Genomic DNA, 25,135 nt, shown 5'->3' on the forward strand with positions numbered 1-25,135 from the left:
CCTACTTATATTCTCACCAACAGTGTGTGAGGGATACCTTTCTCCACATCCTTATCAGCACTGTTATTTGTTGTCTCTTTGATAATGGCTATTTGACAGGTGTAAGGTGATATCTCATTGTGGTTTTGATTTGCATTTCTCTGACATTTAGGGATGTTGAGGATCTTTTCATGTGCCTATTGACCCTCTGTATGTCTTCTTTGGAAACATGTCTATTTAGGTCCTCTGCTCACCTCTTAATTGTTTTTTGTTTTGTTTTGTTTTTTATGTTGAGTTGTATGAGGTTTTTTTTTGTATATTTTGGATATAAACCATTTATCAGATAAGTTATTTGCAAACATCTTCTCCCATCCAGTAGGGAAATTTATTTTTTCTTTTGTTGATAATTTCCTTCCCTGTGCTAAGGTTTTTAAGTTTGATTAGGTCCCATTTGCTTATTTTTCCTTTTGATCCTCTTGCATGAGGAGAGAGATCCAAAAAAGTATTGCTAAGACCAACATCAATGTTAGTTTTCTTCTAGAGTTGTATGGTTTGAGGTTTTACATTTAAATCTTTAAGTTTATTTTTGTGTGAGAAAGTTGCCCAGTTTCATTCTTTTGAATGCATCTATTCAGTTTTTGCAACACCACTTATCGAACAGGCATTTTCCACATAGAAAACAAACTTACAGTTACTAAAATGGAAAGGTGGGGGAAAGGATAAACTAAAAGTATGAGATTAACAGAAACAAAATACTATACATAAAAAAGATAAGCAACAAGGATTTACTGTATAGCACAGGAAAATATATTCAATATTTTGTAATAATTTATAAAGGAAAATAATCTGAAAAAAATATGTAAATTTACACCTTACTGTGCAACTTAAAATAACATAATATTGTAAATCAACTACATTTCAATAAAAGAAAGAATTAAAGATAACTAAAAAAGAGAAACTATAAAGAACAAAAAATGTCTTTATTAACAGACAACATGATAATCTATACCAGAAAAGATGTTGTAATCTACTAAAATACTACTAGAATTCACTGGTGTGTTTATCAAGATTGAAGAATATAAGATCAGTACACAAAAAAATAAATCACTTGTATGTGTTTTACATACAAGAGACAGTTGGAAATTGAATGAATAAAGTATTGTCATTTTAAGATATTATCCGAAATGTAAAATACCTAGGGATAAATAAAAACTAAGAAATGCAAGATTTTTACAGTGAACATTACAAAATATTGCTGAAAGAAGTTATAGGAGAATTAAATAAATTGAGAGACAAACTATGTACATGGAATGGAAGACTCAGTATAGTTTAGATGCCAATTTTCCCAAAATAATATAAAGATTCAGTGTATTCCCAATCAAATTCAAGTAATTATTTTTGGTAGAAATTGACATTGTGATTTTAAAATTTATAAGAATAAACAAATAAATTAGAATAGACAAAATAATTTGAAGAAGAAAGCTGCATGACTAACACTACCTGATTTCAAGACTATTTATTAATCTATAATTACAAAGAAATTGCTACTGACACCAAAATAGATCAAGCAAGCAGAATAGAGATTCCAGAAATAGACCCAAATGTATTTGGAAAATGGATTTTCAGCAAAGGTGGAAAGACAATAAAACTTAATCTTTTCAAAAAATATTTCTGGAACAATTGGATGTGCATATGCAAAAAAAAATTTTTTTTAAATACTAAATAAAAGAACTTTATCCCTAATCTTTATGTTAGAAATAAATATATAGAAATAAATTCAGAATGAACCTGAGTCCTAAATTTAAGAAATAATACTCTAAAAAATCTAGAAAAATTTTAAGAAAATGTAATATGAGTTAGAAAAATATATTTAAAATATACCAACAAAAGCACAATAGAAGTCACTGTTAAGAGAATGACTATAGATAGTACTGGCTTCTGTGACTTTCTGACAGTGAACCTTTGTTCAGTCACACTGTTACCTGATTGATTAAATTTTGAAGCAAGTCCTTTGCTAGGATTGGACTTTATGCAAAGTATCTGGTGTTGAGTTCTCAATTCAGATGAACTTTGCTGGTGAGCTACTGAGAACTGAGACCCAAAAAATAATGTGGAAGCCATTCTGTGAATTTGACAAGTGAAATCCGTGTGGCTGACAGAGTCTTGGTGCTCTGGCCAGGTGTCAGGCTTGTGCCTCTGAGGTGGGAGAGCCGAGTTCAGGACATTGGTCCACAGACACCTCCCAGCTCCATGTAATATCAAAGAGCAAAAGCTCTCCCAGAGATCTCCATCTCAAACTAAGACACAGCTCCACTCAATGACCAGCAAGCTACTGTGCTGGACACCCTATGCCAAACAACTAGTAAGACAGGAACACAACCCCACCCATTAGCAGGGAGGCAGCTTAAAATCATAATAAAGTCACAGACCCCACAAAGCACACCACTGGAGGCGGTCCTGCACACCAGAAAGACAAGATCCAACCTCATCCACCAGAACACAGTCCCCTCCCCAAGAAACCTACACAATACACTGAGCCAACCTTAGCCACTGGGAGAAGACACCAAAAACAACAGGAACTACAAACCTGCAGCCTGTGAAAGGAGACCCCAAACACAGTAAGTTAAGCAAAATGAAAAGACAGAGAAATATGCAACAGATGAAGGAGCAAGGTAAAAACCCACCAGACCAAATAAATGAAGAGGAAATAGGCAGTCTATGTGGAAAAGATTCAGAGTAATGATAGTAAAGATGATCCAAAATCTCAGAAATAGAATGGAGAAAATACGAGAAACATTTAACAGGGACCTAGAAGAACTAAAGAGCAAATAAAACAAAGATGAAGAGCACAATAAATGAAATTAAAAATTCTCTAGAAGGAATCAATAACAGAGTAACTGAGGCAGAAGAACGGGTAACTGACCTGGAAGATAAAATAGTGGAAAAAACTACTGCAGAGCAGACTAAAGAAAAAAGAATGAAAAGAATTGAGGACAGATTGACAGACCTCAGGGACAACATTAAATGCACCAAAATTCAAATAGTAAGGTTCCTAGAAAAAGAAGAGAAAGAGAAAGGGACTGAGAAAATATTTGAAGAGATCATAGTTGAAAATTTCCCTAATATGGGAAAGGAAATAGTGAATCAAGTCCAAGAAATGCAGAGAGTCCCATACAAGATAAATCCAAGGAGAAACACACCAAGACACATACTAATCAAACTATCAAAAAATTAAATTCAAAGAAAAAATGTTAAAAACAGCAAGGGGAAATAACAAATAACATACAAGGGAATCCCCATAATGTTCACAGCTGATCTTTCAGCAGAAACTCTGCAAGCCAGAAGAGAGTGGCAGGACATATTTAAAGTGATGAAGGGGGAAACCCTACAACCAAGATTACTCTACCTAGCAACGATCTCTTTTAGATTCGACAGAGAAATTAAAACCTTTACAGACAAGCAAAAGCTAAGAGGATTCAGCACCACAAAACCAGCTTTACGACAAATGCTAAAGGAACTTCTCTAGGCAGGAAACACAAGAGAAGAAAAAGACCTACAATAACAAACCCAAAACAATTAAGAAAATGGTAATAGGAACATACATATTTATAACTACCTTAAATGGGAATGGATTAAATGCTCCAACCAAAAGACATAGACTGGCTGAATGGATGCAAAATCAAGGCCCATATATATGCTGTCTAAAAGAGACCAACTTCAGACTTATGGACACATATAGACTGAAAGTGAAGGGATGGAAAAAGATACTCCATGCAAATGGAAATCAAAAGAAAGCTGAAGTAGCAATTCTCGAATCAGACAAAATTGACTTTAAAATAAAGACTATTAAAAGAGAAAAAGGGGCTTCCCTGGTGGCGCAGTGGTTGAGAGTCCGCCTGCCGCTGCAGGGGACATGGGTTCGTGCCCCGGTCCGGGAAGATCCCACATGCCGTGGAGTGGCTGGGCCTGTGAGCCATGGCCGCTGAGCCTGCACGTCCGGAGCCTGTGCTCCACGGCGGGAGAGGCCACAACAGTGAGAGGCCCGTGTACCGCAAAAAAAAAAAAAAAAAAAAAAAAAAAAAAAAAAAAAAAAAAAAAAAAAAGAGAAAAAGAAGAACACTACATAATGATCAAGGGATCAATCCAGGAAGAAGATATAACAATTGTAAATCTTTATGCACCCAACATAGGAACACATCAATACATAAGGTAAATGTCAACTGCCATAAAAGGGGAAATTGACAGTAACACAATCATAGCAAGGGGCATAACACACCACTTTCACCAATGGACAGATCATCCAAAATGAAAATATATAAGGAAACACAAGCTTTAAATGATACATTAAACAAGATGGACTTAATTGATATTTATAGGACATTCCATCCTAAAAAATCAGAATACCCTTCCTTCTCAAGTGCTCATGGGACAATCTGCAGGATAGATCATATCTTGGGTCACAAATCAAGCCTAGGTAAATTTAAGAAAATTGAAATCATATCCAGTATCTTTTCTGACCACAAAGCTATGAGACTAGACATCAATTGCTGGAAAATATCTGTAAAAAATATAAACACATGGAGGCTAAACAATACCCTATTAAATAACGAAGAGATCACTGAAGAAATCAAAGAGGAAATCAAAAAATACATAGAAACAAATGACAATGATGACACAAAACCTATGGAAAGAAGCAAAGCAGTTCTAAGAGGGAAGTTTATAGCAATACAATCACCTCAACAAACAAGAAACATCTCAAATAAACAACCTAACCTTGCACCTAAAGCAATTAGATAAAGAAGAACAACAACAACAACAAAAAAAACCCAGAGTTAGTGGAAGGAAAGAAATCATAAAGATCAGATCAGAAATAAATGAAAAAAAAATGAAGAAAACAATAGCAAAGATCAATACAACTAAAAACTGGCTCTTTGAAAAGATAAACAAAATTGGTAAACCATTTGCTAGACTCATCAAGAAAAAATGGGAGAAGATTCAAATCAATAGGATTAGAATTGAAAAAGGAGAAGTAACAACTGGCACTGCAGAAATACAAAGGATCTTGAGAGATTACTACAAGCAACTCTATGCCAATAAAATGGACAACCTAGAAGTAGTGGACAAATTCTTAGAAAAGCACAACCTTCTAAGCCTGAAACAGGAAGAAATAGAAAATATAAACAGAGCAATCACAAGCACTGAAATTAAGATGGTGATTAAAAATTTTCAGCAAACAAAAGCCCTGGACCAGCTGGCTTCACAGGTAAATTCTGTCAAACATTTAGAGAAGAGCTAACAATTACCTTTTTCAAACTTTTCACAAATATAGCAGAAGGAGGAACACGCCCAAACTCATTCAACAGGCCACCATCACCCTGATATCAAAACCAGACAAAGATGTCAAAAAGAAAGAAAAATACAGGCCAATATCACTGATGAACATAGATGAAAAAATCCTCAACAAAATACAAGCAAACAGAATCCAACCGCACATTAAAAGGCTCATACACCATTATCAAGTGAGCTTTATTCCAGAAATATAAGAATTCTTCAATATATGCAAATCAATCAGTGTGATACACCATATTAACAAACTGAAGGTAAGAAAACATATGATCATCTCAACAGATGCAGAAAAACTTTTGACAAAATTCAACACCCATTTATGATAAAAAAAAAACCTCCAGAAAGTAGGCAGAGGGAACTTACCTCAAACTAATAAATGTTATATATGGCAAACCCACAGCCAACATCATTCTCAATGGTGAAAAACTGAAATCATTTCCACTAAGATCAGGAAAAAGACAAGGTTGTCCACTCTCAGTACTATTATTCAACATAGTTTTGGAAGTTTTAGTCACAGCAAACAGAGAAGAAAAGAAATAAAAGGAATCCAAATAGGAAAAGAAGAAATAAGGCTGTGACAGTTTGCAGATGACATGATACTGTACATTAAAAAATCCTAAAGATGCTACCAGAAAGCTACGAGAGCTAATCAATGAATTTGGTAAAGTAGCAGGATAAATAATTAATGCACAGAAATCTCTTGCATTCTTATACAATAATGAGGAAAAATATGAAAGAGAACTCAAGGAAACACTCCCATTTACCAGTGCAACAACAACAAAAAATAAAATACCTAGGAATAAACCTACCTAAGGAGACAAAAGACCTGTATGCAGAAAACTATAAGACACTGATGAAAGAAATTAAAGATGACACAGAGAGATGGAGAGATATACCATGTTCTTGTATTGGAAGAATTAACATTGTGAAATGACTATACCAACCAAAGCAATCTACAGATTTAATGTAATCCCTATCAAACTACCACTGGCATTTTTCACAGAACTAGAACATAAAATCTCAAAATTTGTATGGAAACAGAAACGACCCTGAATAGCCAAAGCAATCCTGAGAAAGAGAAACAGAGCTGGAGGAATCAGGCTCCCAGACTTCAGACTATACTACATAGCTACAGTAATCAACAGTATGGTACTGGCACAAAAACAGACATATTGATCAATGGAAAAGGATGAAAGCCCAGGTCACCTTATTTTTGATAAAGGATATAAGAATATACAATGGAGAAAAGACAGCCACTTCAATAAGTGGTGCTGGGAAAACTAGACAGTTACATGTAAAAGACGGAAATTAGAACACTCCCTAACATCATACACAAAAAGAAACTCAAAATGGATTAAAGACGCAATGTAAGGCCAGACACTATAAAACTCTTAGAGGAAAACATAGACAGAACACTCTATGACATAAATCACAGCAAGGTCCTTTTTGACATACCTCTTAGAGAAATGGAAATAAAAACAAAAATAATAAATGGGACCTAATGAAACTTAAAAGCTTTTGCACGGCAAAGGAAACAAGAACAAAAGACAACCCTCAAAATGGGAGAAAATATTTGCAAATGAAACAACTGACAATGGATTAATCTCCAAAATATATAAGCAGCTCATGCAGCTCAATATCTAAAAAGCAAACAACCCAATCCAAAAATGGGCAGAAGACCCAAATAGACATTTCTCCAAAGAAGATATACAGACTGCCAACAACCACATGAAAGGATGCTCAACATCACTAATCATTAGAGAAATGCAAATCACAACTGCAATGAGGTACCACCTCACACCAGTCTGTATGGCCATCATCAAAAATTTTTGAAACAATAAATGCCAGAGATGGTGTGGAGAAAAGGGATCCCTCTCACACTGTTGGTGAGAATGTAAATTTATACAGAGTCTATGGAGAATAGTATGAAGGTTCCTTAAAAAACTAAAAATAGAGCCACCATATGACCCAGCAATCCCACTCCTGGGCGTATGCCCTGAGAAAACCATAATTCAAAAAGAGTCATGTATCACAATGTTCATTGCAGCTCTATTTACAATAGCCAGAACATGGAAGCAACCTTAGTATCCATTGACAGATGAATGGATAAAGAAGATGTGGCACATATATACAATGGAATATTACTCAGCCATAAAAAGAAATGAAATTGAATTATTTGTATTGAGGTGGATGGACCTAGAGTCTGTCATACAGAATGAAGGAAGTCAGAAAGAGAAAAACAAATACTGCATGCTAACACATGTATATGGAATCTAAAAAAAAAAAAAAAAAAGGTTCTGAAGGACCTAGGGGCAGCACAGGAATAAGGACAGAGACTTTTAGAATGTACTTGAGGACACAGGACGGGGGAAAGGGTAAGCTGAGATGAAGTGAGAGAGTGGCATGGACTTACATATACTACCAAATATAAAATAGATAGCTAGTGGGAAGCAGCCACATAGCACAGGGAGATCAGCTGTGTGCCTGTGACCACCTAGAGGAGTGGGATAGGGAGTGCGGGAGGGAGGGAGATGCAAGAGGGAGGAGATATGGGGATATATATATATATATGTATATGTATAGCTGATATATATAGCTGATATATATATGTATATGTATAGCTGATTCACTTTGTTATAAAGCAGAAACTCACACACCATTGTAAAGCAATTATACTCCAATAAAGTTATTAAAAAAAGAGAATGACTATAATTCAAAGAATATGCAAAAATATTTGTAAATTATATAGCTGATAAATTAGTTTTATGCAGAATATTTTAAGTTTAAAAATTCAATAAAACAACAAACCAAATTAAAATGGGCAAAAGTTGTTAACAGATATTTCATATAAGGAGATATACGGATTCAGTTTAGCAGAAGGAAAGATGCTCTGTGACATTATTTATTAAAAAATGCAAATGGAAAGCAAAATAATATGACACACCTATCAGCATGTCTAAAAGTAAAGATTGATCATGCCAAATGTTGTCAAGGATGTGCAGTTACTGAAACTGTAATATATCATTGTGGATGTGTAAAATGGTACAACTATAATTTGACAGTTTGAAGTTAAACATATATCTATCACATGATTGAGATGTTCCACTCTAGGTATTTGTGGAAGTGAAAATAATGCTTATGTCCATAAAAAAGCCTTGTACAGAAATGTTCACAGCAACTTTATTTATAGTACCCACAATATGGAAACAAAACATATGTCCATCAACAGGAAAATGGATACACTGTGGTTTCTAATGTTTACTCTAAGTTTCTGTAGTAAAGTTATGGTAGAATACTAACAAGTTTTGGTTGGATCCTGTCCCACTGAATGTATTGCTTTCAGTACTATAGAGTACTCAGGATGATGGCAATTGTAGCTTTTTATTATTTTTTTTTTTTCTGAAAGTAATCTCCATTCCTAAGATTCTCCTTAAGAATCTGTGACAGTACGCTCTATGTTTTGTATTATCAGTATGGCATTCGTGTCTGGCTGATTCACAAACCTGGCACTTGAGTTGATGAACATTCATTAAACAAATATTTGTTGAAATATTAACATCACACAGTTCTTGTGTGCAATATTTAATGGTATTTTTCAATAACTACCTTTTAGTAAATGAATGCTACCAGGAAGCTAAAGGTTCCCCTTAAGATACTGTTAAGAGATGGAAAGTGGATGACAGTGTGTTTAAAGATGGCTCGATGTAGTGTAGTAGGTTTGCTTCTCCTGAATATGTTAGAACCCTAGAGGAGCATGGCAAAAATGCATAGAGAGCACAGTGTGGATCCATCACTATTACTATAGCAAGACACATCTGTGCCATATTATCTTTCTTATTGTGGTTTCTTGATGTGAAGCAATAATCATTTCATTGTGGTGTTTCTGACTAATCATCAAGCATGTGAAGAAGCACCGGTGTCGTAAGTATGTGTAACTGACTTGCCACCCCAGGTAGGAGTGATATAAACTTTTCAATTTCAAAATGTACAAAAGTGAATTTCTATTATTTTCTTTCCAGACAAAATATGGGTATATAAATTCATTCTTATATCTTTTGAACAAATACAAAAAAGACATTTTCCAGTTTCCTAGAATACTGCAGTTGATCCTTAGCAAATGAGAAAAATAATAAAACCATACTAGGAAATGTGTTCAAAGGAACTTGAGGTGGAAAAAGATGAACTGACACAAATAAAAAGGGTTTAAAAATGTGACTTTCCACATGTTCTATAAATCACCCTTGATATTGATGGCATCTCACAGTATTTTTGAAGTCTGCCTTGTCTAGTACATTTCTTGAAATATGTTTTCTATGTGCCCTGAACTACAACTTTGATTTCCTATAATTCTGCTCTTTCTGCATCTTCGTATCTACAGAATAACTTTGTTGTGAGCTGACCAACAGTGCAATAAAATAAACCATTTTACTGCTGTCATATTTTTCCTTTTGTCACTTTATAAAGATAATAGGTGACTTTAAAAAAATTAAAAGGATGAGATGAGTCAGTGATTTCTTCAGTTATTCTTCAAAGAGTTATGTGTCATAAATAAATTAATTCCATTGACTTACTGGCAGTATCTTATGGCAAGAAGGGAATTCTAAAAAATATTTTTTTCTATCAAGACAAATATGATATAATTCAACAACTCTTGCCTTATTTACAACACCGAACCTTAGAAATTGTGGGCAAATATATAATATCATGAAACTGTCATTATACATTTTACATTTCAAGTTATGTTATTAAATAACCCAATAGCATACATGTTATGTTTTAGCCAGTTTCAAATTCTTCCTTGGATCGAAATAAACATAAATCCTATTATAGAAGTTGAGTAGGACAGATAGTTTGATTGATTAAATATCATCATAAATACTTCTTGTTCACATACAGGCATCTTATTGCAGTCAGTTTTTAATATTAACATTTAAAATCAAAGCAAACCTTTATTAGAATGACTTAGTAATTCTATAACTATTTCCAAATTAAATGTATAGTTATGGTTAAGCAAACAACATTTACGTTATTAACAGGTAACATCATACAAAAGCTCTTCTGTTCATGAATGGACTGATAGGATAGATTGTGAAATGATCTAGGACATTAGTCTCCTAATTCAAAATGTATATTGCTCATTTAATAGTTTTGGGGGATGGTATTATTTTTTCGTGTGCACTAAATTTCCCTTCTTCCACAAACCTCCCATTGTGAATCTGCATAACTGGAAATGTCTTACCTTTCACTTTATTTTTTTCAGATTTTCTTCTTTCTTTAACAAATTAGAGCATACAATCTAAATATAAATGTTTTAATTTTCAAACAAATAAAAATATAAAGATTATAATCCACTAACTATGTAAACAGCCACAAATAGTAAATACAAATATGTATTATATTAGCTTCAGGCTTTTTAATAAATAGGAAAAAAATAGGAATTTCCCCCATTACCCTCCTTGGTCCATTTTCACCCCTGTCTTTCCAAATATATGCTTAATGAATCTAATTATATGGAATAATTTGCAAGATTTATCTTTAAGTTTACATAAATTGTTATTATTACATAATTCCTTGTCTCATGTATCTTTAGGTATTTATATCCATATTGATACAGAGGGACTTCATTTACTTACTTTAACTACTGGATTATAATGTATTTTATTAATATACCTCTTAATATATCTACATCCCATCAGATAGACTTTTTTTTTCCAGTTTTCTTCTTTACAAAGAGTGATCCAATATACATTCCCATAATGCTTTTCTATGGCACATTTGTAAACATTTACGTAGGTGATATATCTAGAACTGAAAGCTTATTCACACATTAGAAACATTTTAAATTCTCTTAGAAATTCTCTAACACACTATACAGTGGTTGTACTAATTTACTCTTTCCCCAACAGTGTATGAGAGTTTCCATTTATTCAAAACCTTTCCAATATATTGTTTACTTTCTTTTAAATTAATGTTATACTTAAGGAGTATAAATTTGTATCTCAATATGTTTCTCCCCACCCTTTCTTGCTTTTCTGATTACTAATAAGATTGACACCTTTTAATATATTTATTTTCTGTCCCTACTTAGTTCATATAATTTGATATTTGTCTACAGGATGACTTGTTTTCAGTGATTTGTTGGGGTTTTTTATACATTGTGGATATTAATTCTCCTCATCTCGTGAGACAACTATTTTAAAATTCAGCTGCTAATCTTTTAACAAAGATTCAAATGGAGTCTTCATTATGCATGTCAAATCCCTAGTTACTGCTTCTCCTAATATCATTCTGCAGAGATCCATGCAATGCAGAAATGTTAGGTTTGCTCTCCTTCAGGAGCTTTCATCAAAATTTCACCAATACCTCCTGGATGGACAGGAATACACTGTCCTTGTGTGTTAAATCTCTGCTCTACATCCTGTCTTTACCCAGCTCTAGGGCAGTAGTAGGAGGGATCTGAATTTACGAGTTGTGAGAAGAAAATAACTTGGAGGTTAGCTCAAAAGAAGTCTTTCCTACTGGGCAGAAGTAATTGATTCTATGTCAGTTGTTTAATGGCACCATAAGGCATGCACCCTACCAACAAGCCAGCTGTAGTAGCCTGGGACTCTGCTACTTAACTTTTTCACATACACTATGTGTGGACTACATAAGTTTTTTCTTCAATGATATTTCTAAACATTTTAAATTCTTCTGTGAATGCTTGGGTTTTACTGAAGTAGATAAACTAGTACATTTAATGGAGAATTCTCTGTGGTCTATTTGCCATGTTGGTACAGTCTTTAAACTTACATAAAAAAATGAATTAAAAACATTTAATTCACTTTAATTATTGAAACTTGAGTCAACTATATAATTGTGCAAAAGAAAAAAAAAAACACTCCTGTGTGTTTTCCTTTCACTGCTAGCACAGAACACTGCTAACACTTCCGGTGTTAAAGAAAAAGGATTCAACAACACTTGTTAAAGATGGTAAGGCAGACTTTGTTTAGGACCACCATGGTAGATAGGGACAACTGCAGTGGGATTTCACAGTGGTAGAAAGATTAAGCTCAGTTCCAAAAACAGCACAAGCAAGTGGGAATCTACAGCCAAGCATCAGGGTGGGGGCCAGTGAATGGAAATTTACTCAGAGGAAAAATCAGGGGTAAGGGGAATCCTGTCTACACTGACCTAACAGGATTCTTGCTGAAGCCAGGCCTGGGCAATGATGGAGAATGAGGAAATTGATCAAAAATCAAAGGTGATCAGATATTGAGGGTTGGGGGTTCTGGTTAAACTGACTTAGCAGGCTTCTTGTTAAAGCTGGATTTTACAAGGAAGTAAGTGTACGGATAGGCATAGGAAAAGGTTTGTGAGCCTGCCTAAAGTTTGGCCAAACAAAGGATCTCTGTCACTGGTAAACAAATATGTGGAGGTTTCTCCCACACCAAGCAGTTCTCTGGGATACCAGCTAGGTGTCCTATAATTCAATTCAATTTCGACACATCTACATGAAGTTAGCATCAGATCCCACAAAGTTAAAGGCTCGGTCCCACAAGAATACCCTCAATTTTATCCATTTAACATTTGATCTCTTTCCCTTTTTTTATTTTACAAAGATTTTTTTTTTTTTTTGCCAAAAAATATACTATTATAAATACTAGGACAATTTCACAAAAATTACATTTACACATTGTGAAATAACCAGAATGCTATTTCTTATTAACTGGAAGTCCCAGGTTGTCACATCTATTTATGACCTACTGACTATAAGTCAGGGCTCTCATGATTCCCTTTGTGGGTTCAATAATTTGTTAAAATAACTCACAGAATTCAGGGAAACACCTACTTATTTTTATTGGTTAATGATACAGTAAAGGATGTGATAAAGGATGCAGATGAACAGCCACATGAAGAGATACATAGGGCAGGGTCTGGAAATGTCCTCAGTGAAAGATCTTCTGTCCCCCTGGAGTTAGGGTGCACCACCCTCCCATTATGTGGATGTATTCACCAACTTAGAAGCTCCCCAAACCCGTACTATTGGAATTTTTATGGAGGCTTCATCATCTATGAGGTTGAAAGTCCCAAGCTTCTATTCGTGGCTGGTCTTTCTGGTGACCAGCCCCCATCCAAGAGCCCACCAAGAGTCACCTCATTAAAACAAAGACATTCCTAACACCCTGGAATTTCCAAGGGATTTAGGAGCATGGTGCCCAATGCTCCTATCACTCAGGAAATTACAAAGGTGTAAGGAGTTCTGTGTCAAGACTGAGGTCAAAGACTAAATGTTAGACAAAACGATTCTCCTAACACCATTATTTTCAAGGGTTTTAGGAGCTCTCTGTCAGGAACAAGATACTGAGAACTATATATATATACACATATATATGTATATGTATATGTATGTATATATATAATTTATTTATTATTTCACTATATGTAATTTTGTGACATCATCCTAATATTTATAATATTTTATTGTTTGGCAAACAAAATTATTTGTAAAAGAGAAGGGAAATAGAGCAAATGTTAAATTTATAGAATATAATTTCTCAAGTTTGTTCTCTGACACATATGTAATAATTTAAAAACAGTATTAGAAAGTGTTCCTTAAGAATATTTACTAAACAAAAGTTATTTATCTGCCTGGGAGAAGAAAATGTAATATGCTAGGATTGTGTAGATTACTATTTTGTTTCTCATACAGAAGTTTTGGTGAAGTTATTTGCAAAGCCTGTTTGATCCTCTGTGTGTTGGCCTTTCTCCTTTCCAGGAGACTTCTCATCACCATCTTCTTCTTTGCCCCAGATTTCCTGCAAAAGTCATGCTCAAACTGAATTACAACTTGAGTCAGTCAACTAAAACATGACAGTGTGGCTGCACTGTCTTCAAACAAAAGAGATAACGATATTCTGCAGTGTTTCGTACTGTAGAATTCAAACCAAATGTTCTAGGGAGTTAAAAACCCATAAGGAAAATGTTCGAAGGAGTTTCCCTCCAAGTGCTGCTTAGCAGTCTTAAACTACTTTGTCATTTCACTATCCACAGAGTTATAGTGTGGTTTAGAGAGCTTTCATTCCAGAGCTTTTGTGAGGAGTTTCCCACCATGCTTTGGTACATAAAATATGGAATAAAAAGAGCACATCCTATTTCTTCTTTATTATGGAACAATTATTTGTGTAGGTTTTCCAGTAAATCAGGAGGTGGACAAGGATGTCAGAGCCAGTAACATTTTTGCAACAAGTTTGTATTAAAAACTACATATATCCAAATTTGGTTTCAAATTTATGATATGAAGTTAAAGTGTTTCCAACTCATTTTTATGATAATTATTCATTTATTCCTGAATCTCAAAATCGAATCCTGAATCTTAAAAGTGCATGTGTTTTATTCATTTGTTATGTTTTTCACTTACCTCACTGCTGTGTGTGTGTTTTTTTGTTTTTTTTTAAACATTTTTACTGGAGTATAATTGCTTTACCATATTGCATTAGTTTCTGCTGTATAACAAACTGAATCAGCTATATGTATACGCATATCCCCATATCCTCTCCCTCTTGCATCTTCCTCCTACCCTCCCTATCGCACCCCTCTAGGTGGTAAAAAAGCACTGACTTGATCTCCCTGTGCTATGTGGCTGCTTCCCACTAGCTATTTATTTTACATTTGGTAGTGTGTATATGTCCATGCCACTCTCTCACTTCGTCCCAGCTTACCCTTGCCTTTCCCTGTGTCCTCAAGTCCATTCTCTACATCTGTGCATTTACTCGTTTCCTGCCCCTTGGTTCATCAGAACCATTTTTTTTTATTGCATATATTTGTGTTAGCATACAGTATTTATTTTTCTCTTTCTGACTTACTTCACTCTGTATGAGAGACTCTAGGTCCATCCACCTCACTACAAATAACTCAATTTCGTTTCTTTTTATGGCTGAGTAATATTCCATTGTATATATGTGCCACATCTTTACCTATTCATCGGTCGATGGACACTTAGGTTGCTTCCATGTCCTGGCTATTGTAAATAGAGCTACAATGTGCATTGTGGTACATGCCACTTTTTGAATTATGGCTTTCTCAGGGTATATGCCCAGTAGTGGGATTGCTGGGGCATATGGTAGTTCTATTTTTAGTTTTTAAGGAACCTCTATACTATTCTCCATAGTGACGGTATCAACTTACATTCCTACCAACAGTGCAAGAGGGTTCCCTTTTCTCCACACCCTCTCCAGCATTTATTGTTTGTAGATTTGTTGATGATGGCCATTCTGACTGGTGTAAGGTGATACCTCATTGTAGTTTTGATTTGCATTTCTCTAACGATTAGTGATGTTGAGCATCCTTTCATGTGTTTGTTGGCAATCTGTATATCTTCTTTGGAGAACTGTCTATTTAGGTCTTCTGCCCATTTTTGGGTTGGGTTGTTTGTTTTTTTGATATTGAGCTGCATGAGCTGCTTGTGTATTTTGGAGATTAATCCTTTGTCAGTTGCTTCATTTGCAAATATTTTCTTCCATTCTGAGGTTGTCTTTTCGTGCTGTTTAGGGTTTTCTTTGCTGTGCAAAAGCTTTTAAGTTTCATGACCCACCTCTGCTGTGTGTTTTCCAGTGACTTTTTAGTTAGCATTATTTCTCTGTGCTTAGATTTACATATTGATTTGTCCCTCTCTTGTCTTTCTTCAAATTCATCTTATTCTGAAAAAGATAAGCAAATATGGTATCACACTAGGAATTCATCATCTGCTTAATTAATAATCTCCATAATATAAACAGTGAGTGTAAACATTCCCAAGTATTTTGCAATTGATCTTCAGTGCTTTTAGTTTAAAAAATAAGAAAATTAATATCTTTAATGTAAAGAGATGTTGCTCAGTATAGACTGGCATATCTTCTTACTTTATATCTATAATGTTGGATGCAAAACAAATAAATAAACAATAACAGCAGGATTGCAGAAGCCTTACATAATAACTTTTTTAGGCTTACCTAACTTTTGTGATTGGTTCAAATAGTTAATTTGTCAGGAAATTTGAAAGTGATACTAAATAGGAAATCATAAACAATTAATATAAGAACACATGCCATGTGTTTTTAGAATTAAAATATATATGTTGATATTTAGTAACCAACCTAGTTGTTTGAGGCTACAATTGTAACTTAGAATATGATTTGCTTAAGGAGAATTCTATTATTATCTTTATTACAAAAAGATGTAAATTTAATAAATGAAATCTATGATTTCAAGTTGTAATGTCTAAAAAATGAATTAATACTTTACTTACAAGATACATTGAATGCATAATTCCTTTACTTTTCTTTTTCACTTAAAAATTTTTAGTTATATTCATTCATTAGATATTTTAGCAACTCACTTTTATCACATTCAAAACATTTTTACATAAAAGCTCTATTTTTTTCTCCTTGTAATTCATTAATTTGCATGATTCACTTAAATGCTTTAACAAGTTCAACCAGCAAAACAGGTTTGTTTATAAATACAACTGAGTCTTGGTAATCTTAAATTTATGTCTTGAGGCCATATAGCTACATAGAAAAAGTGTAGGATTCTACTAGCTATGGTAGGAAGTTTCCTGTAGGCATTGTCAGTATGGGACATTAAGATGTATGATAATTTGAGGGGACAGTTGAATGGAAGTTAGTAATAATTCTTTGGGTATAATGCTCAAATAAAGAAATGTATTACTAGTCTCATGAATGGTAATTTTCTCCCAATCATCAGCATTTAATGAAACTAGCATTCCCCCTTCAAATGTTTAAGCAGTTTAAAATAATGGCTGAATTTAGTATTTCCACCATGTCAGCAGTCCCAGGAATTTTGTTCCAAAATGTTGTACTTTGTTCAAAAATTAGAAGCCTCCATTTTTCTCCCAGGAATTGACATTGCCTGGAATACTTTTTCCCCTAGTGAGAAGTTGGAAGAATGCATGTTTGACCTAGTGAGACCAAAAGACTCTGAGGGATTTGCTCCCGGAGTCCTAAAGCCTAGAATAACCAGGGTGTTACATTTCAAACTGTTGCCCTGGATCCCACATAAGGCTTTACACTGTCCTGCTTTCCTAAACTGCCCAACAATAGATGAGTTCTCCAGGGCTTATGGTAAGGGGTGGTGCTGCAGGACATATTGTCACATAAGATTAAGAATAGTAAAACATCACATGAGTCGAGTGTTTGATACAGGAAGATATGAAGTTTTCATTTGAAAATTAAATTTAAAAGTCAATTTTCCGTAGTCTTTAACAGCTAATGATTTGAAATGGTGCCATATTACCAATAATAGCCTATATTTTATAGGTTGTTGCCTTAACTTGTTTATGTTCATTCTCAACAAAACACTCTCAAATCCTTTCAGGAATGCCAAGGAATTCCTTACTCCTACTCATGAAGAATTCTGGTCTGTCATCAGTGAAACTAGGTCAGGCTCAACTGTAATAGTCTCTTGGCTCGAGCAACTTCCTTGGCTGCACCACAACCTCCTGCCAGATATCAGCACCCCATTACCGCCCCTGACTATTATGAAAGCTGCCACCTCCCAACAGAGTTGGCTTTGGGGGAAAGTCAGGGGAGACTTTTCATTCCTACAGTTATATTCTTTTAGTTAAGCACCAACTTGACTGGATACTTGCTCCAGTATCTTGCAAAGAGGGTTTAGGGAAAAAAGGTCTTTCAATTTTTATTTATAGCCTTCTATCTCATTAAGATGAAAACATGAATCAACTCAGAGATTGAACATGGAGACAATCCAAATGACAAGCAGCATGTCATACTGATAGTTGGCCTTTTATAAATGGATTGGGCTAAAAAGCAAAATGAGTGTCATAGAGGCAAAAATTGGCACATCCCTTTCAAACCATTAGACTACTGATATACCAGTCACATGGATAATAGTGTTCCCAGTGTGAAGATAAATGCATGAGGCTCATTTATCATGATGCCATTAAACATTCACTTTATCTCTTGTTACTTTTGCATAAGATTATTTCAAAACAAAGTGTTAAAAATTGAAAGTATATAACATCACACACTTAGTCCTAACCATATGCTCATAAAGTGAGTTTTTAATTATATTTGGTTTTATGATAATCTACTACAGAAGGCAGAGATTTTAGTGTTCTAATTAAATACACTTCATATGTGTTCAAAGTGTCTGGTTACATACTCTGAGAGGCATTTGGGGCAGACTCCATATTGTGCAAAATTGGGCAAAAGCCAACATGAAAGTGTTCTTGGGAGTTAACAAGTGTTCCTTTGTCAAATATTATGTATTTGTTCTGTTTATATAACTATTCCATTTAAAACCTCTCTGTCCCTTCAAATTGTGGACTTAACATAAACTTAAGTTGCTGGACATTTAGAAGTCCTACTGCTCATTTACCTATGTCTTTAATAGGATCACCCATTATGTCTCCATTTGTTGGTCCTATACATACATGGGTCTGTGAAAGGAAAAGGCTTTGTTAATTGTCATTTGCCTTTTTAAAGTTGACTGGTGACTGTGCTGCTCCCTACTTGAAAAGTCCTGAGAACCTTCTCTAGGACATTTAGGCAGGTAAGTTTCTAAATTTTAGATCTGTTTCCAATTGCTAAAATCCTTAACTTCTCCTTTCTCACTTGACTAATTTCATCTTCTGAGCAAGAACCTAATTTCCATAAAAATTATAGCTCTAACTTCCTGAATAAACTCAAAATATTTGTACCAAAAGAAAATTATTTTAAAAATAATCGGTCTTGATGTTAGCCCATACAAAGTCTAACAGATAATTACTACATTTAAAGTCATGAGACCTAGGTTTCAACTGTGATACTAACAAACAGATTCTAGAAAGTGTTAACCCTAAAAAATGTACAAGGTGAAAGGTGTGAATGAAGGTTTATGTGGGGCGAAATGAGGACTGTAGCCTGGGAGACAGCATTTCAGATGGTTCTGAGAAACTTCTCCAAAGAGGTAGGGGGGAAGGTCAGTATATATGTGACATTAGTGAAGGGGGAGTACATACAATCAAGCATGTATTTGTTTTGCAGAAGTTTTCTGCTAGTCACGAGGAGCAGTCATCACCATGAAGGATTTGAGTGTTTTTCTAGATATGAGGAGATATAAGAATTGGGCTCATAAAATTTCCTCCTGAAAATATCTAACTATCTGAAGACCTGTTCTGCCAGTTTTCCCAGAGCACAGACTGCCTATTTCTGCTCTCCACCTGAACTCCTTTCAGGGAGGTTGAAAATCAGCAGTTGCAGCAACACATGATTTAATCCTTATAGAGGTAGATGGCAAGTGCCAATGGCGAGTGCCAATTTGTTGTTGACAAAAGTTACTTAAGCTCTCTAGATCTCAGTACACTCATCTGTAGTAGGATTGGGTTGGATCAGTATTTTTCAAGTCAAATTGTATATCAGAGCAGTAAATGTTTTAAATTATATAACAGAGTCCCTAAGAGTGAAGTAGAAAAAAATGGAGAGAAAAGAGAAGTACAATTTGTTTTGGCTGGTCCACAGACAGTGGGTTGGACCATAAGGTCTATGCAGTCTTTTATATGTAAATTTGAATTTTATGCCAGTACTGATCCATTGTTAGTATATCATTCTTGATACATAACATGAAAATTTATTGCTAGTTTATCTACGTTCTTTCACAATGTCTTTTATTAGACAAAAGAAAGCCTTTTGAAAAAGAGCTTTTGAACGTATCAGTAATAAAGTTGGTAACTGCATAGCAGAATAAAGTTCACAGTGATTTCAAATTCATGACCTTGTTCTCCTAAACAATGTGCCTTAGATAAATGTGTTACTAAGAGGACAAAACTACATTATTTGTATCATATTTCAAAGGTATTATTGAAAACCTTATTTGTCACTAATCATTTCGTTTTCAGATTGTTAAATGCAGCACAATTGAACACATTTATTAAAATTTTACTAAAATATATCAACATTTCCACAAGATAGCATGACACAGGCATACCAGTGATTTTGAGATAAAACTGAAACTAAAACTTGGAATCACATAGTCAATGAAACAGACAATTATAGTGTTTCTGTCCTCCATCATATACTCGTGTATATATATAAAATACACATGATAACATATATAATTATATATATAAATGCACATACATTTATAGTATTTTATATACATAAACATCTCTATTCACTCTCACAGCTGAGATATTAAAATCTAGGCATATTTATGCATGCTACTGTAGCTCACAGAAGTACACTTAACTTCATGGATGCTGATTTATAATCGCCTTAATTCACTGATCTTTTTTCATCTTTCTACCTGTATCATAAAGAAAAAAGGAAGCAATATAAGCTGTAATTTTTCTCTCAAAAGAATGTATTTTGTCCAAATGTTACTGAAATTCTATGTGATTATTTCATGGTGTATGCATTCTTTCTTGGTCAAACAGACATTCATGGAAATACATCCCCAAGGAATCATTGGCATCACAGTATGCACAGGACACTTCATTGATTGGGGCCTTTGCTAATTGGCAGGGGTGGAGATTTTGATTTTTGAATGAATCATTTTGAGTCCCTCTGTCACACAGACTATACCCATAAACATTGCCAGTCAAGGTTACTGGAGCATAGCAGTACTCACAAAAGAACTGAAAAGCCCACAGAGATAGGTCAACATAAATCTATCTATACTGCTAGAAAAGAGAATGCAATGTATATAGATTTTCAACACTGGACAGGAGAGATCAACTACTGCCTCATTTTACAAAGGAGAAAGTTCAAACTCAAAGACACTGAGATGCTCTTTGTTAGATAATTAATTAGCAGCAACACCAAGATGAAAACCCTGGTCTTCCGATTCTTAGTCCATTGCTTTTTTCACTTCATCTGCTATACATTCTGACAGTGGGTCAAAAATGAAGTCTTGTTGTGTGAAATAGCACCTTATTTCCATGAGCATTTATTTTTATTTTATTTTATTTCTTATAAATACCTCTAAAGAAAGCAAAGTTTTGATGTTGTTTACAAACAGAATCGCATGGAAATATTGGGACAGTTTTTTCTAATTATGTAGGCTGCCAGCTGCCAATTAATGAATATGTAATTGCCTATACATCTAGTCAAACATGTTTCAGTGAACCTGACATAATAGTTTAGTGCAGGGCACACCTCTTTCCCCCTCCGGCTGCATTCTGCCCTTCACTGAATCTCAGAGTCACATTGAAATCAGGAGTAATGCAGCATTTCCCCTTTTGTCCCGTTGTCTCCTGACTTGCTACCTTCCTATCGTGAAGTTTCTCCCCACTTCCTATCCTCACATTCAAGAGCAAGCATTGGAAGTGAGTCACACACGGTGAACTTCCCAAAGCTCTTTCCATTGATTCTGCTGCAAACTTTCACATGGTGGGAGGGGTCGGGTCTGTGTCCTTTCCTGACCTCTTCACTCTGAGGAAGCACTGTTCTTGTTCCCAGTGAATTTGAGGTTCTTGCCTCCCTGAGGAAAGAATTTGGAGATGGGACAGGGAGGTTAAGAAAGTAAAGTGAGCATTTATTTAAGCAAGAACACACTCTCAGAGGAAGAGCGAGTAGACAGGTGAGGAGCTGCTGCCCTGAGTTTCTTCTGCAAGCTGGTTGTGAGGGACATACAAATGAAGGGGTGGAATATTCACTGCAGAAAGAGGAGTTTGGGGGTCATGTTCCCTGGTTTTCATCCCAGCTCCATCTTCCCAAGAGGAGGAGGGATTTTTGTCCTTATTTAGCTTAGATCAGACGTGTCATGGGGTCGGTGCATGATGGGTACTTCTTATCTGCAAGGCTAATTTTATTGTAATATAATGAGCAACAGGTTACATTCACAGTCAGGAGTTTCCCGCCTTTCCCCACCTTTCTTTGTCTGCCCCCAAGACACTTATCACCCAAAATGTGTGGTTTCCTGTCAGTCTGGAGGTTCCTGCTTTTCTTTCTCTTCCCATGGACTTGTTTACAAGATGCATGATTTCCCACCACCTGGCCCCTATCCCCATTTCTCTGCTCATACCTAGCTACCTGCCTGCTCCAACATTCTCAGAAAGTACTCAGAAAGTACTTTGACCTGCTAGGCCCTTTGTCCACCACTCAAAGGATGAGCAGAAAGACCTCTCGCTTGAAGTCTCTGATAGTTCTTACTTTAGTTAACACAGTATCATTTTTTTGACTGAAAATTTGAAACAAATTATTTGAAAATGATTTTTCCCAGAAAATAATTATCCTGTTTACCTGGTAAAGAGGGATATTAAGTTGAAAAGTAAGTAACAAAGTTGTTATAACTTTCTGAATCCAAGGCATTGCATAAGCAAGAAGCTTATCTTTTATGGTATTTTTAACTTAGTAAGACAGAGCAACCTAATAGGTATTTGTTAAATCTGTAGGGAAACTTCAGAGATATGAGCTTTTAAATTTTGTTTCCTTTCAGTTATTCTCTTGTCTTCTTTTCCTTAAGCTTTTTGGATCTATTCCAGTTTCTTTTGTGGTAAATGAACACAAAGTATCTGGACAATTTAATACCAAGATGACTGTATTTCAAAGATAATTTATGGTGATGTTTTTCCTTATATTTCTTTCAAGTTATTTTCTTCATATCTTTGTCACTGTATGCCCTTCTCCCAGTCTTCTCTCTTTTACAACTTATATCCTATCTGCTCTCTCTTCTACTACTTTCTTTACTTGCTTAATTCCCAGAAACTTTTTCTCTAAAAATTTACAAAATTTGATTAATGTAAATGGAGGTAATAAAAACTATACTGGTTGTGAAAAATATGTACAGACCCATCCTAGATTGCCTCTTAAGCAAATTTATTTCATAAAGTGGATTTAGCAACAATGATTAAAGAGGAAGATTATTTCTAATAAGCCTAAAAATGAACTCTAGGATTTTGAAAATACAAGATTTTTAATAATAGTCCAGTTGTTTACAAAATTGCAAATGACGTTCCTAGCAATACAAAACATACACTTCATAGGCTCTTCTAAGATGGTCAGGTAATAGAGTTTTCTTGTAGCAAAATGTACTGAAAACTGAACACTGTATGTACAAATACATAATATACAAACAAAGTAAAAAATAGAGCACAAATATCCATCTGATCAGAGATTTGTTTGCAGGAATAAGTAAATATGGTACAGTTAATAAAGTGTACAATATCCATAGTGAAAAAAGATACGTGCATATATAAGTACACACAGTGAGAGAGAAACAATTCTCAGGAGCTTATCCTTAGGAATTTAAAATACTTCTATTTCTATTCATTCATTGCTTGACTTATTATAACTGTTCTATAGCACAGCACCCAACAAAAAAGCTATAAAGTCAGCTTATTGTTTCCATCATAAATCCCCCATAGAATGATTTATAACTTGGTTGTGTTTATTTGCTTTTCCCTAAAATTTCGCATATAGGTACTTAAACTTTGAGTCATTATTTCTCTAAATTTAATTTAAATGTTTAGTCTTTTTTATCAACAATAGAAGCACAGAATATATCACAGGGGACATCACAAATTCTATGTTACTGAAATAAGGCATCTGCCAACAGGAAGAAGATGATAATTATCATGTGAACATCCTTGTTAAAATCCCTGCTGGGCCAAATGAGTGTATGGAGTGTTTGGGGTAATTCAATCCTCTTTTAAAAACCAGCTTCTTATTTTAGTAAATGGAGCATATTTCTGAATAAAGTTTACAACACTGCAACCATAATTATAATTTGACATAAAGAACTATAAAGAAAACAAATTTAATATTAATTATATCTCACAAAAAACCTGACTGAATTGTGACATACTCAAAGATCCAAGACATTGCAACTTTCTCAAAAAAAACTATGGGTTGAATCTAGTATTGTTTATTTTATTTTGAAAAAGTTACTTTTTTTAAATTTTTCTCTTTGGAAAATGATATTTTACATTTAGGATCATGTAGAATCATGATCATATTTGTTAATATGAATACAGATCTTATTTTAAGTAAAGAATATGCTTTATTTTCTAAGAAAGCTCTATATGTCTGCACATACTTATCAAGTGACATAAATATATCCATGGAAGTAGGTTTTTATGTAAATAAATACACATTATTTAAAATTTTAGATTAGATATTTTTAACTTTTGAAAGTATATGTAGCATAGTTTATATGCAAATAGTGTATAGTTGTACAATGTTCTGGAAGATATGCATTCCCCCTACCTTTCTAATCACCCCTATCCAATCTCTGTTGCCACCTGCACTTGCTGTATCCCATCATTATATTTCTTTTCTCAGGGTTATACTATGTACTCTTCTTCTTTTTTTTTTTTTTATTGAAGTATAGTTAACTTAAAATGTTGTGTTAGATTCAAGTGTACAGAAAAATGATTCAGGTTACTATAAGTTATTAAAAGATATTGACTATAGTTCCCTGTGCTATATAGTAGGTACTTGTTGGTTATCTATTTTATATGTAGTAGTATGTATATGTTAATCCTAAACTTTGTGCTCTTCTATTCTTAATTTAACACATCCTATTGAACCAACTCATACTGTCTCATGATTTCACTTAACATCTGTGTTGATGACTCTTGACTTTATAAATCCCCCTTGCACTCCATACCACTGTACCATGTAACTTAATAAACATATTTAGCTTAAGGTTTCTTTTTTCCCTAGTCTCAATGAAAGCCATGCTTGTTTCCTGTCTCTCAAGCCATTCACCTGGGTACACTTATTTCTGAGCACATATTCAATCCTTGGAACTTATAGAAAAACATTTGTAGAAAAAAAATTACTGTGATCTTCTATCACCTTACATAAACCTCGGCATACTTCAAATTTCA

The sequence above is a fragment of the Phocoena phocoena genome, chromosome 12 (assembly GCF_963924675.1).
Source record: "Phocoena phocoena chromosome 12, mPhoPho1.1, whole genome shotgun sequence".
Classification (NCBI taxonomy): Eukaryota; Metazoa; Chordata; class Mammalia; order Artiodactyla; family Phocoenidae; genus Phocoena; species Phocoena phocoena.